General features: G+C 35.9%; 1 long non-coding RNA gene across 4 annotated transcripts in view; it reads right to left on the reverse strand.

Annotated features, from left to right (window-relative positions):
* Positions 1-7,529: 7,529 nt before the first annotated feature.
* The window catches only part of LOC122239291, a 69,374-nt gene continuing 63,712 nt past the window's right edge, over positions 7,530-13,191 (reverse strand). For 2 of the 4 annotated variants that reach the window (XR_006218245.1, XR_006218247.1), the window contains exons 4-5: positions 10,444-10,558; positions 10,015-10,053 (exon numbers count right to left, since the gene is read on the reverse strand). This is a non-coding gene — a long non-coding RNA (uncharacterized LOC122239291). Of the gene's footprint in view, positions 8,243-10,014; positions 10,559-13,191 lie in introns of those variants that run through there. The other 2 variants (XR_006218246.1, XR_006218244.1) reach the window with 2 other exon arrangements.

Consider the following 13,191-nt stretch of genomic DNA (forward strand, 5'->3'; position numbering starts at 1 on the left):
GGGGAAAGGCAATGGTTCTATTAGTAATCACAGACACGGGAAAGGGCATATTGAAATCCCTGTCTGTCCTCCCACTTATAATTTCTTTCCCTTTTTCGAAGTCATTAATTTAGAGCAATGAGTAAGGCAGCTATACTGGGAACTAGGATTTGTTAATATTCTGTTAGACAGTTTTCCTATCTCTGTGGGAAAGACATTTTCTGGCTCTAATCTACTTATTGTATCAGATCATTGACTGAGAAAACAGAAGCTTAGAGAGATATTGAATAAAATTCAAAACAAACAAACAAAAAAGAAGCCTAGGGAAACATGAGCAGACTCTTCCAAAAGAAAAAAAAAAACAATAAATATAAACTAAGTAAATTATTTTCCCCTCAAAAAGGTTATTTATTTAATATTTGGGCCATATCATTAAGTGGGAGGTGTAATAGGCATTGAATATTTTTTAACCAAAAATTTTAAAAAAGCCATCTGATTACATTTTTTTATTTGTCGTAGATTAAAATCTCTGCGTGAGCTATGCCTTCTCTATCTTCCCCTTTACATAAGTCAAATAAGAAGTTTAGACAATCATCTGTCAAGGTAAAAGCACTTAGTTATGAAAACTTGGGGAGAAGAACAGAGTGTTCAGGTAGTGTTAGGAAACAAATCTTAAACCCCAAGAATTTCATGGGATTTAAAATTGTTCAGATGATATGCTCCCTAAAACTTTATATGGTTTGTATAATTGTTGCTAACTTGTTATAGAGGAGAAACAAGTACATATGGATCTAATTAGGCTCCAAACCATAGAAAAGTGACTTGAGAACATTGGATGACACAGCAGGATTTGTCTATTCTTATTAATTAGATATTATTGATAAGGGACTCTAAAGGTGAACACTGTTACATAAAGACTAGTCTTGTAGAGAGGTCAGTAAGCATGAATTTATGTATATTTAAGGAAGTCTTCAGCCTTTCTTAATCTTAATGGGCTGAATTTTCCTACTGTATATTTCCTGTATGGTTTTGAAACTCCAACCGACTTTTGAGTTGTCATTGTTTAAGATAAGTTTTCAGGGGTGCCTGGGTGGCTCAGTCGGTTAAACGTCCGACTTCAGCTCAGGTCACGATCTCGCCGTCCGTGAGTTAGAGCCCCGCATCGGGCTCTGGGCTGATGGCTCAGAGCCTGGTGCCTGCTTCCGATTCTGTGTCTCCCTCTCTCTCTGCCCCTCCCCCATTCATGCTCTGTCTCTCTCTGTCTCAAAAATAAATAAAACGTTAAAAAAAAATTTAAAAAAAAGATAAGTTTTCAAAGATGAATATGGATACTTTATAACTCTATTGTTGGACTCTAGAGTTTATTGTTATAACTCTAGTGTAGAAGATATACATACATTCTTTGAAATAAAGTTTAATGCAACATTTTGATAATTTCTACACTTATATGGGGATTTTTTTACAGTACAGTCCTATAAGTGTTTTTTTTCTTTTCCTTATGATTTTCTTAATAACATTTATTCTCTAGCTTACTTCATTGTAAGATTACAGTATATAATACATATACAAAATATGTGTTAATTGACTGTTTATGTCATAGGTAAGGCTTTAGGTCAATAGTAAGTTATTAGTAGTTAAGTTTTGGGAGAGTCAGTAATTATATGCAGATTTTCCAACTGTTGAGGGAAGTTGGCACCCTTAACCACCACATTGTCCACTACAGTAAAACCTTGGTTTGCAATCATAAATTCATTCCAGAAACATGCTTGTAATCCAAAGAACTTGTCTATCAAAGCAAATTTCGAGAACCATTGGTTCAGTTATGATGAGGTGACATTTGGCCTCATGCACTACTCATATTGCAAAACATCACTTGTTTATCAAGTTAAAATTTATTAGAAATGTTTGCTTGTCTTGTGGAACACTCACAGAACAAGTTACTCGCAATCCAAGGTTTTATTGTATATATTTTAGTTACCTTCCCTCCTCTTAGTCTGTACGTCTCTCTCACTTTGAAAACTCAAGTAATGCAAGGAGTATAATAGTAACCTAATTACCTACTTCAGTAAGGAGCAGTTGATACCTAGCTGTCGTGAGAGAATTTTATGTAACTTTGAATAAAGCGTTCTACATTTTCCTTTTGTGTGAACAACATACACAACAGGAAGTGTATTTGTATGTAAGTACATATAGCTAAAAGCTTGGAGATCTTCAAATATTAAGGATGTAAAATTCCTTCATTTAAAAATTTTTTCATTGAAAATGTTCATATCAGTTGTTAGGGAATTTTTTTGTGGATGTGAAATAAACCTTTAATTTGATAATCTCCAATAAGACACTCTGCTTTCATTATTCATTTTATTTGTTTTGTGATGCTTTTACTTGGATACTGAAGAATACCTATATTAATACCATTTAACTGTAATAAAACATTTCTTTCTAATTAACAAAAGGATTTCCTTCAATGAAAAAAACAAAATCCATAAACATAGAGGGTTGAAAAGAGAATACAAACATCTATCAAATATTATATAGACTGCTTATAATTTTTCATTTATTCATTCAATACTTATTGATTACCTGCTTGGTATTAATTTGAGGAAAGGTAACATATTGTAAAAGTTTGTTTCTTAATTGGTGACTTTTCTTTTTGTAGAGAAGATTTATTGTTCTTTAAATTCAGCTCAGTAACTGGGTTCAGAAATTATTCAGGAAAATAATTCTGCAGAGTTCTTGTTACAGAAAATTACTCCAATCAACTTCATTGTATCTTTATTCAATTATTCTCACTTCTTCCTCCTCCACTAGTTTGGATAACAACACACACAAAATGACACCCCCTGCCCCAAAATCTTTTCCAGATGATGAGGCCTATGATGGTTAGTTTAATATGATAATGTAAAGGTTACAGTGCCCAATTAATCCATCAAACACTAATCTAGGTGTTGATTTGAAAGTATTTTGTAGATGTGGTTAACATATACAGTCAGTTGAGTTTATTTAAGGAATATTATCCTGGAGGGGTCCCTGGGTGGCCCAGTCAGTTAATCATTTGACTTCGGCTCAGGTCATGATGTCACTGTGCTGACAGCTCAGAGCCTGAAGCCTGCTTCGGGTTCTGTGTCTCCCTCTCTCTCTGCCCCTCCCCCACTCACCCTCTGTCTGTCTGCCTCTCTCTCTCTCTCTCTCTCAAATATAAATAAACATTAAAAACATTTTTTAAAAAGTATATTATTCGAGATAATCTGGGTGGGCATGATCTAATCAGTTGAAGCACCTAAGAAGGGAACTGAGGTTTCTCTGAGGAAGAAGAAATTCTGCTTGTGGATTATAGTGATAGCTCCTGCTGGTCAGTGTGCAACTGGGCCTTTCTGATAGCCTGCCCTATGGATTTCTCACTTGTCTAGCCAGCTGCTATATGCATAAAGCAGTTCCTTGCAATCTCTATCAATCTGTGATAGATAGAAGGACAGATAGATAGATAGATAGATACATACATACATACATACATACATGCATACATACATAGATGATAGATAGATCAATCCGTCTCCTATTTCTTTTGTTTGTCTGGTGGAACCCTGACTAATACAAGGCCATAATGCTATGTAACTGTAATTATTAGCAACATATTCATAATGTATTCATAAATAATGATTCATAAAGCCTCATATTTTTCCTGAAAGGTAGGATGTATTAACCATATGTTTCTGATGTTTTGGTATCTTGGGGGCCTTGTTAACCTTGAGAGGACTGCCCCTTCCAGGTCTAACCAATTCCAAGAGATGGAAAAGGACTTGCCGGCAAGGCTCTCTCTCATGTGGGTACCATCCACTCCACAGCACACACAACATCCACCTCTTCTATCAGGCTCTCACACTCAAGACCAGTTTTCTCCTCCCCTAATCAGCACAGGGCCATATACCAGACAACTAGGGACAGCCCCTGTGCCCCAGAGCCCACTGAAATTATTCCAACTAGCCAATTCTTAGTCTGCTTTGCTGTTTCTTCCCAGAAACTACAACACAGTCCTACATTTTTCCTTGCTTCCTCTCCCTCTTGACTGCTACTGTCACTTCTCTGTGGCTCCATCATGGAGTATCACATCCCCTCCTCTTGGGATCTGTGAGTCTAACCAACTACCTTTTCAATAGCAGTCATCCCCTGATCTGTCGGCCCGCCATACCTGAATAATAAAATCTGTATTTTAAAACAGAGGGAAACATTTTAAATATTTAGAGGTACACTACAACAATGTTTCTAATATTTTAGTACTCTAAATCGTGAGTTCATTTTGCTTTAAGGATAGCATATATCTATATACCCAAGCTTCTTGTTCTTTTGTTTTAAATCCCATGTGTGCCTTTCCAATTATTTTTTAAAACATATATTGTTAACTTTAAGCAATAAAAAAGACTCTGGAATATAGTTTCTGGTTCTTCATTGGTACTTGGCTGACTTTATATTTGGGATCCATTTATAGATTGCCCAGTAAATTAATATATGAAAAGTGCTCTAAATTTATTTTGTTTTTGTTAGTGTATGTGTGGGCAATCTTTACTGTAACAAAATTCCCTCATTTTCACAAATACATCTTTCATGTACACATACATCTTTCTCAAATACATCCTCAGATACACTCAACATACTTTTATCTGTGTTGATGCTTTAGATACCACAGGAATATTTGAATGTGCATTTTCCTTATCTGTGCAACATCTATATATAGTTTAAACTGAAAAAATATTTTATTTATATGCTACAAACCCAAACTTCAAAAAATTGATGTTATTAATAAATCTTTATTTTTAATATTAATTGTTTGGTCATTTTTTTTAATGTTAGTACTAGCTTGACTGACTTCTTTCACTTTCCCGCTTGGTAGTTTGATCACAGGTAGACATAGGAAAAGTTTATAAGATGAGAGACATTGATTCATAGCTGGAAAAGAAGTGAGTGGATGTACAAATTTTGAGTTTTATGTTTATATCCATCAACAGGTGTACATAGTCTTAAAATAATCAATCCCACCCCTCAACTAACCTTCTCATAATGAATCTGCTTTCATACATCAGTTAGCAAATATTTGCCACTTTCTCAGGCTTGGGATGTCTGCCAACTGTTTGATTTTGGCATTATTAATATCTTTGTATAACAGTGTTTGTGCAAATTATTTGACTATTTAATGTCATAATGTCTTTCGAAATGAGTAGAAAATTAAAAGTGCTAAAAAGATGGAAATATTAAGCACATTAAAAGTGAAACTTTTAATCCATTTGAATGTTCATTAAATTTAATTCAATTATGAAAGAAAATAAAAGGCTAAATGATATGAAATTCTAGAAATCTGTAATTGAATCCAGTTTTGAAAGGTGAGGCTTAATGATACCTATATAGAGGAAGTTATTAAACTGTGGTTTGAGTAATAATTAATAATATTATAGCTAAACATTTTGAATGCTTCTCTCCCAAACATAGACCTAAGGTTTATAAATGCATTGTAGGGGGTGCCTGGGTGGCTCAGTCAGTTATGCATCTTACCCTTGATTTTGGCTCAGGTCATGATCTCATCATTCATGGGTTCGAGCCCTACATGGGGCTCTGTGCTAATGGTGTGGAGCCTGTTTGGGAATCTCTCTCTCCCTTCTCTCTCTCGGTCCTACCCTGCTTTCTCTCTCTCTCAAAATAAATAAATAAGCTTAAGAAAATAAAAAAAAAATGCATTGTATAATTTGATTCCCACAATAACTGTATGAAATATAGGCCAGGAAGTGTGAAGGGCCTGAGATTTTATTCCATTTGCCAACTAACGAGTTGGCATGACACAGATTAATGAGTACAGGTAGAAGATACAGACTCTTGAATCAGAGACAATGAGCTGCTTATTACAGAAACAGCAAAAGCCAGTGTCAGTGTTTATACCAGTTCTATAAGCCCAGATTCTTACAGGGCAATGCAATGAGGGCCAAGTGACTCTTGGGTTATATTAATAGCCAGGAATCCCAAGTTGAGGAAAGCTCAGTCCTTGAAAGCAGCTAGAAGCAAACCTTCCAAATTCTTGCCCTGGAGGGAGACATTATGGTTATTATTCTAAAAAGCAAAAGGTAGTGCTTCTACCCTGGCTCTGTCTCTATCTTCCAAGGTTGTTTGCTCTGCAGACATTTTTGAAAAGATAGTTTTGAACAAAATGCTGTCAGGACCTTGATTCACAAGACATGTAGAAATAAGAAAGACCCATGGAACACTGTGTCCCAACAATGATTTATTATTTCCAGTTTTATGAAACTGAGCTTTCAAGACCTCAGGTGACTTGATCAGTCACAAGAACTTGTATCAAAACATCATTCTAGTGATCTAAATGCAAAGGGAAGTCCATAGTTCTGTCTACCTATTGATAGGATTATAGGTCACCAGAGAATCTTTTGTTTGGAGAAGATTGCCATTCTCTTTCCTCTGATTACATTTTGTTATCTGTGGACTATGCAAAAAACAAAACAAAACCACAGCCTCACAAATTCCAGACTTAATCCACGTGTAACCCCTTGCAATATTTTCAGTCTTAATATCTTCTTCCAGATATTAGAACTGATTTCTCTTTATACTCAGTATCACTTCAATTTAGCTAAAAAAGTTAGCCTTCCAAATATACATAAAATTAGTTTGTATGATTTATAGCAAATGGAAATTGAAGTTGTTAACATTTGAAGAAGTTGTAGAGATTGGATAACCTAAAGGAAAACAATAGCAACAAACTCAAGAAGCCTGTATATTTTCAATAAGGAATTTGTAAAAAGTTTTAGTTTTCTGAAAATGGAACCTTAATTTAAAACCTTCAAGGTTATTTGTTTTCTTTTAGACACTCAACTATTAATTAAGCACCATTTCAAGAATGCACCGTATATTAAAATATAGCACCTTCTCTACATAAGCATCAATGTCAGTGCTATTCAAGAAGAAAATCAATGCCTCACTTTCCATTATTGTGAAAGTCACAGTGGAAGTATAACCTTGTGCTTGACGTATGATAAAGGAGCAGAAGGGGTGACCCTTGGACTGGAGTGGCAGAGACCACAGGCCTTGAGTGGAACTTCTCAAGTGGACTGGAATCAGTGGGTTGATAAATAGAAGAAAGGAAGGAGGCTTCCTATCTTCTCTTGTTTATCTTGTTGTCACGAAGCATGATTGTGATTTAATCTTTGCTCTAAATTACATGTTAACTATGCTTACTCTGACATGTTAATAATATTGGGGGAAAAGAAGAAGAATATTCAGGAATATTTGGGCTTAGAAGAATTAGTTTCTAGTAAATGGCACTTTTCCCATCCTTCAACTGCTGTTTTATTGTAAGACAGTAAGTTATGCAATTTCATCTTGTAAAATGGTACTAGACAGCAGAGTAAACTTCAAGGTGTATATGTGACCTTGGGAGAGTTTTACACCTGTACTAATCTACAAGCACATGCACATATGAAGAGAAAGTGTCTTAGCATTTTCACTCAAATACAAACAGAACCATCTACCAACCAGAATGCTTTATCGGTTCCCCTGAACCTAAACACCACATGCTCCATTCTATATATGGTATATGAAAATTTGGTTGAACTCTACATTAAATTCTACACAGTGCTGGGGATTTATTGAACAAAATTAACCAGTTGTATCCTTTGAATCGTACATGGTGCTCCTAAGGTGCAGATTAAAATATCAGCAAACAATTCCATCATCTGATCAGCTGCCCCTAAATTGTAAAAACTCTATGCCAGGTCAGACTTAGTCCTTAAATCCTGTTCATTTCTTATCTGTATGAAGAGAATGAATAAATTTTTCTGCAATTTATATAATGCAACTCAGAGAATTGTTTCTCATTTTCAGGCAATGTGTAATTCAGCAACTGAGTGAAAATGTACTGTATCAATCGTAAGTTCATTATATGAATTTAATAGATGAAGATACTGTGGATACAATCCCAACTCATAGTTCCATAACTGCATAAATCACATCAAATTTTGATTATTTCAAGCGTGCGTAAGAGAGCTAATGCTATAACACCCAGGTGCTTTTTACTTCATTTAAACAACAAAAAAGGATATAAGGCATTTAAAAGAAAGAAGGCATACAATGTTTAGAGATTTCATACTGAGAATCAGTGATTATTGCTCTTCTTTTTCTATTTCCAACGGTGAAGGACATTATCTTAAGAGCATTAGCAGATTTTAGCTGTGAAGGAATAGCCACCTGGGGCCTGGAAAGAATGTCGAAGAAGCTGTGGAACCAAATCATATTGGAGACGTTGAGCCAAAAGAATCAGAAGGAAAGGAAGTCACATAATTAGAGCTGGTGAAGCCCAACATGGGGAGATAAAATGTGATGAGAAAATGGTAGTCTTTAAAATCTTTGAAATAGATGGGAATGCTGACTCCAACACATGGCAGAACAAGGCTAAGAAAACCCTGGCACTCACTCTGAAAAACGTGTATGCATATGTTAAATGGTAATGGAGGAGCCCCCTCTGTGGCTCACCCCAGCTGCAGTGGTTTGTCGTTTTCAATAAAAACTTAATGCCTCTCCCAGAGAATGAGTGCGTGCTCTGGTTCATAAGGGGATAACGCACTGGCCTTATTTCCAATGTCTGACAGATCAGCAAATACACATAGGCACTACTGCCTATTTGCTATTTACTACTACGGTAAATGGCAAGCCATAAAACGCGATCTGTTTAAATTGCATTTTGCAAACAATCCTTACTTCATGCCATACACTCTGCGAAACATTATTATTATTATTTATGAGGTGCAGTTAAGGGTGCCTGGTGCTGGGAGAATTGTGGATTTCTTTTACATTTAATTTTGTGAATGGAAGGGACCTGAAGATTATCTTGTTGGGGACTCTCATTTTATGGTAGAAGAAACTGGAATGTTATAATAAGTTGACTATGATCATTCAGATAACTGGAGATGGAGGCCAGCTACAAACACAAGTTCCTAGCATCTTTTTATTTTAAGTGTTGAACTAAAATAGCCATGTTCCTATATTTAAAGCAATTATTCCCACTGAGTCAGAGTCATTGTCACCATGAATGAGCACTTTGTGCCATTTAAAAAAGGAAGTGTATATATATATATATATATATATATATATATATATATATATATATTATACACATATGTATATATATGTATACATATCACTGGTTGTCACAATTTAGGTATTTTGTCATTGAGAACCTTATTAGTCAGGAATAGGTTTTTAAGGTTCATCATGTGCAGTGACTGGGGATTATGATCCCATGTTTCTATTAAGGGGCTAAAATAAAGCATCTCCCTAGATCATGAAAGTAAGACAGAAGATACATCTGTTCTCTGGGATTAAGCAATAAAACACAAATATAATAGATGAGAGCAAAAATGTGTGAAATTTTTTTCAAAAAGGCAAAATATTTCCTGGGCCCTTGAGCCCTGACTGCAATCATATTTCCATAGATTTCAAATCACCACATGTTTTGATGTCATCACTTGACTTTCTGCCAGGCATTTCAAACTAAAAGTGAACTCATGGTTTGTCCGTCCAAAGCAGCTCCTTCTTTCCTTCCTTTTCCACCTTTCTGTAAAAAGCTCCAGTAGCATTCGTATTCAGTGACCAAAATCTAGGTGTTATTTTTTATTTATCTGTCTACATCCTTCATCTCCAAGTCATCAGTACATACTGCTCACTCGTCCTATAAAACATATCTCAAACCATCTTCTTTTTCCATTTCTGCTACCACCACCCTAGCTGGCCCAAACCCATTTCCTCTGTCCTTGACAAATACAAAAACCTCCTGATTGTTTTTCTCAGTTCTACTTGGACCCTTCCATGAATCATTCTTTGTACAGCAGTAAAAGTAATTCTTAAAAATATAAATACGACTTGGGCTGCCTGGGTGGCTCTGTCAGTTAAGCGTCTGACTTCGGCTGAGGTTATGATCTTACCGCTCAGAAGGTTGAGCCTTGCATTGGTCTCTCTGCTGTCAGCATGGAGCCCACTTCAGATCCTCTGTACCCCTCTCTCTCTGCCCCTTCTTTGTGCTCTGTCTCTCTCAAAAATAAACATTAAAAAATTTAAAAAATATATAAATAAGACCACATAATTCCCTTGATGAAAAATAGTGTAGGGCTTCTCATTATATTTGGTACAAAGCAAACGATAAATTTCTTTCCCAGCTTTAGAAAACCCTACAAGATCTCTGTACTACCTATTTCTTTGAACTTCCTCAGTATCAATTTTCCCTTCACCCTCTGAACTCCCATTCTATAGTGCTTCTTAAGTTCCTACAAGAAGTCAAGCCCATTCACCGCTATCAGGCCTTTCCATGATCTAGTTCCACTGCTAAGAACTGACTTTCCCTATGGATGTATGGGGGCTTCTAATGGCCATTTAGCTTAAATGTCACCCTTTAGGTCTTCCAGAACCCACAATCTAAAGTACCTGTATAACCTTTCTACTCTTGGGATCATTTTTTTTCCCCAGGATTTCACAAAGAAGTAACAGAGTTCCTTGCTAGAAGCCGCCATCTTGTCTCCCTGTTCTTTCTTCCACTCAGCTGTGGAGGAAATAAGAAAAAAAGTCAGTTGTGAAAAATGCTCTGGAGAAAGTTAAAACAAAGTGAGTAAAGCATAATCAAATAATCACAGGAGCACACCTAAGGCATATGTCATTACACATAATGGTAAGTATTGTGAAGGGCATTATGAAGTATCATGAAGAGTGATATGGTGCATATATACACTCTTCTCAGTGGTCCTACCTGTGACCAATGGGACCACCTATACCTTTGTAGTGATATTGGCACAAGTGCGTTAGAGGCCTGTGAATGGTCAGGAACAGCCTAAACCAGTCTTTCACGTGGATTTGTAAGCCATACTTGCATTTTCATTAGCCTGGTGCCTGAACCTATTTTTGACTGATAATGAGGTACCAGGGGCAGGTATCTCATTACTCATTCTCCTGAGCTGTGAATTTTAGCAAGCCTACATGGTTGGGATTTAGAGATTGGATTTCGTTAGCACACAATGGGCCTGATTTCCCCAATGTCCCGAGTTGAAACTGGTTTTATTATTCCTTGATTTTATTATTTTTTTGTAATTACTTTAGGAAATTGTGATGAGTCTATTCTGGATTCCTTTGAGAAGTAATATAATCCCTAAAAAGAGAAGTAAGTTGGTATCAGAAAGAGGAAGAAAGACCAACACACCTGGATTGAGCATTTATTACGTGCCAAATTGTTAGGTACTTGTTACATGTTCCCAAACTACACTGCATATACCTTTTATACTCATTGTACTTCATTTATGTGGTGCTGTGATTAATGTTTAATTCAAAAAGTAGATAATCAGAAAGTGAAAGAATTGGTTTTTCTTTTTTCTTTAACTACCTGGCATTGTGTCTGACACATAGAAAGTGTTGGAATGAAATTGTTGAATATAAAAAATGAACATGTTATTTCTTTTAATAATTTCCATAATTTCACTAAGAGGTAATACCATTACCCAGAGATAAAAAGCTAACATTTTGTTACATAACATTTATATAAATCCTGTGAACAAGTAAAACTGTATCTGTGTAACTCTGTTGAATAGTTGCATAACATTGAATAAAATCTATTACATAAAAATACCAATATTAAATGGTCAGTTCCCTCCTAGTGAAATTTAAATTGCTGCCATGTTTCCACCATTCTAAGTACTTCTCTAGTAAATACACATGTATTTTGTGTGTGATTTAAAATAGTCACCTTATCTTTTAAAATCATTCCTGGGGCACCTGCGTGGCTCAGTCAGTTAAAGCATTTGACTTCAGCTCGGGTCATGATCTTGTGGTTCATGAGTTCAAGCTCCAGGTAGGGCTCTGTGCTGAGATCCTGCTTCAGATTCTGTGTGTCTGTCTGTCCCTCCCCCACTCACACTACCTCCTTCTCTCTCTCTTTCTCTCTCTGTCTCAAAAAATGAATAAACATAAAAAAATTAAAATTATCCCTAATTTTTAATTTTTTATTGTTATTGTTTTTGTGTTTGCACTCTTTTATCTTCATTAGGCCAGAGAGTGGTTTATCTGTGTTTTGGGGTTTTTTTAAGGAAACAAGTCTGAGATAAATATTTTGGCTATACTGTTTGTAGTTTCCTAATGCATTTACTTGTATGCCAATATTTGATAAATTCCTTCTCTTTTTACTAAATTCTTTGGTATTCTTCTCAGAACTGCTCATGTGACATACTTAATTCACTTCTTCCTTAAAAATAAAAGCATTTACAGCTGTGCATTTGCCTCTAAATAGAGCTGGGGTAACATCTTAAATCTGGATAATTCATGCTCTAAATTTTGGCTTTTGATTTATACTTTGATGCTTTGGTACTTTTATACTTTGATGAGATTGTAATTGAAATAAAACATATGTACAGAAAAGTTCCCACATTATGACTGCACACATCTTATGTCAGAGTGAAGTATTGGCAGTGGAGAGGAATGGAAAGAGAAACAGGTTTTTCCTGCAGATGGACATAAACACTTGGGTTTGTCTTTGCTTTTTCTCAGGACCCAAAACAGTGGCTCAGCTCAGTAGGGGGAAATGGAAAACCTTTGGAGTAGCTGTCATTATCTAATCAAAACCACCTACTCTTTTTTTGTTGTTGTTAAGTGTGATTGAAAGTTAATTGATACAACAATTTCCTTGGGCGTCTACTACTTGCAATTATCAAAGTCAATAACCATAGATCCTTTTACAAGGAAGCTTCAACTACTGTGAAAATTTCATGTTAAATTTTTTTCTTAATATTTATTTATTTTTGAGAGAGAGAGAGAGAGAGAGAGAGAGAGAGAGAGAGAAAACGTGCACGCCCGCACCCGCGAGCTTGAGTGGGGGAGGGGCAGAATCCGGAGCAGGCTCCAGGCTCTGAGCTGTCAGCACAGCGCCCAACACCTGGCTGGAACTCATGAACAAGGAGATCATGACCCAAGCCAGAGTTGAATGCTTAACCAACTGAGCCATCCAGGCGCCCCAGAGATCTCATGTTATATCTTGTTTTGTAGTTATCTGTGGTTGAAGTTTTAGAGGGATTGATATATTATTTCAAGGGATGGAATTATTACTGTCAATTTGGAAATAAAAATATCTTCACAGAGAAAGTAGCTCTTGTGTGCAGGTTGATAATCACCAGTTGAGGATTTCATGATACATAT

The sequence above is a fragment of the Panthera tigris genome, chromosome B3 (genome assembly GCF_018350195.1).
Source record: "Panthera tigris isolate Pti1 chromosome B3, P.tigris_Pti1_mat1.1, whole genome shotgun sequence".
Taxonomy (NCBI): domain Eukaryota; kingdom Metazoa; phylum Chordata; class Mammalia; order Carnivora; family Felidae; genus Panthera; species Panthera tigris.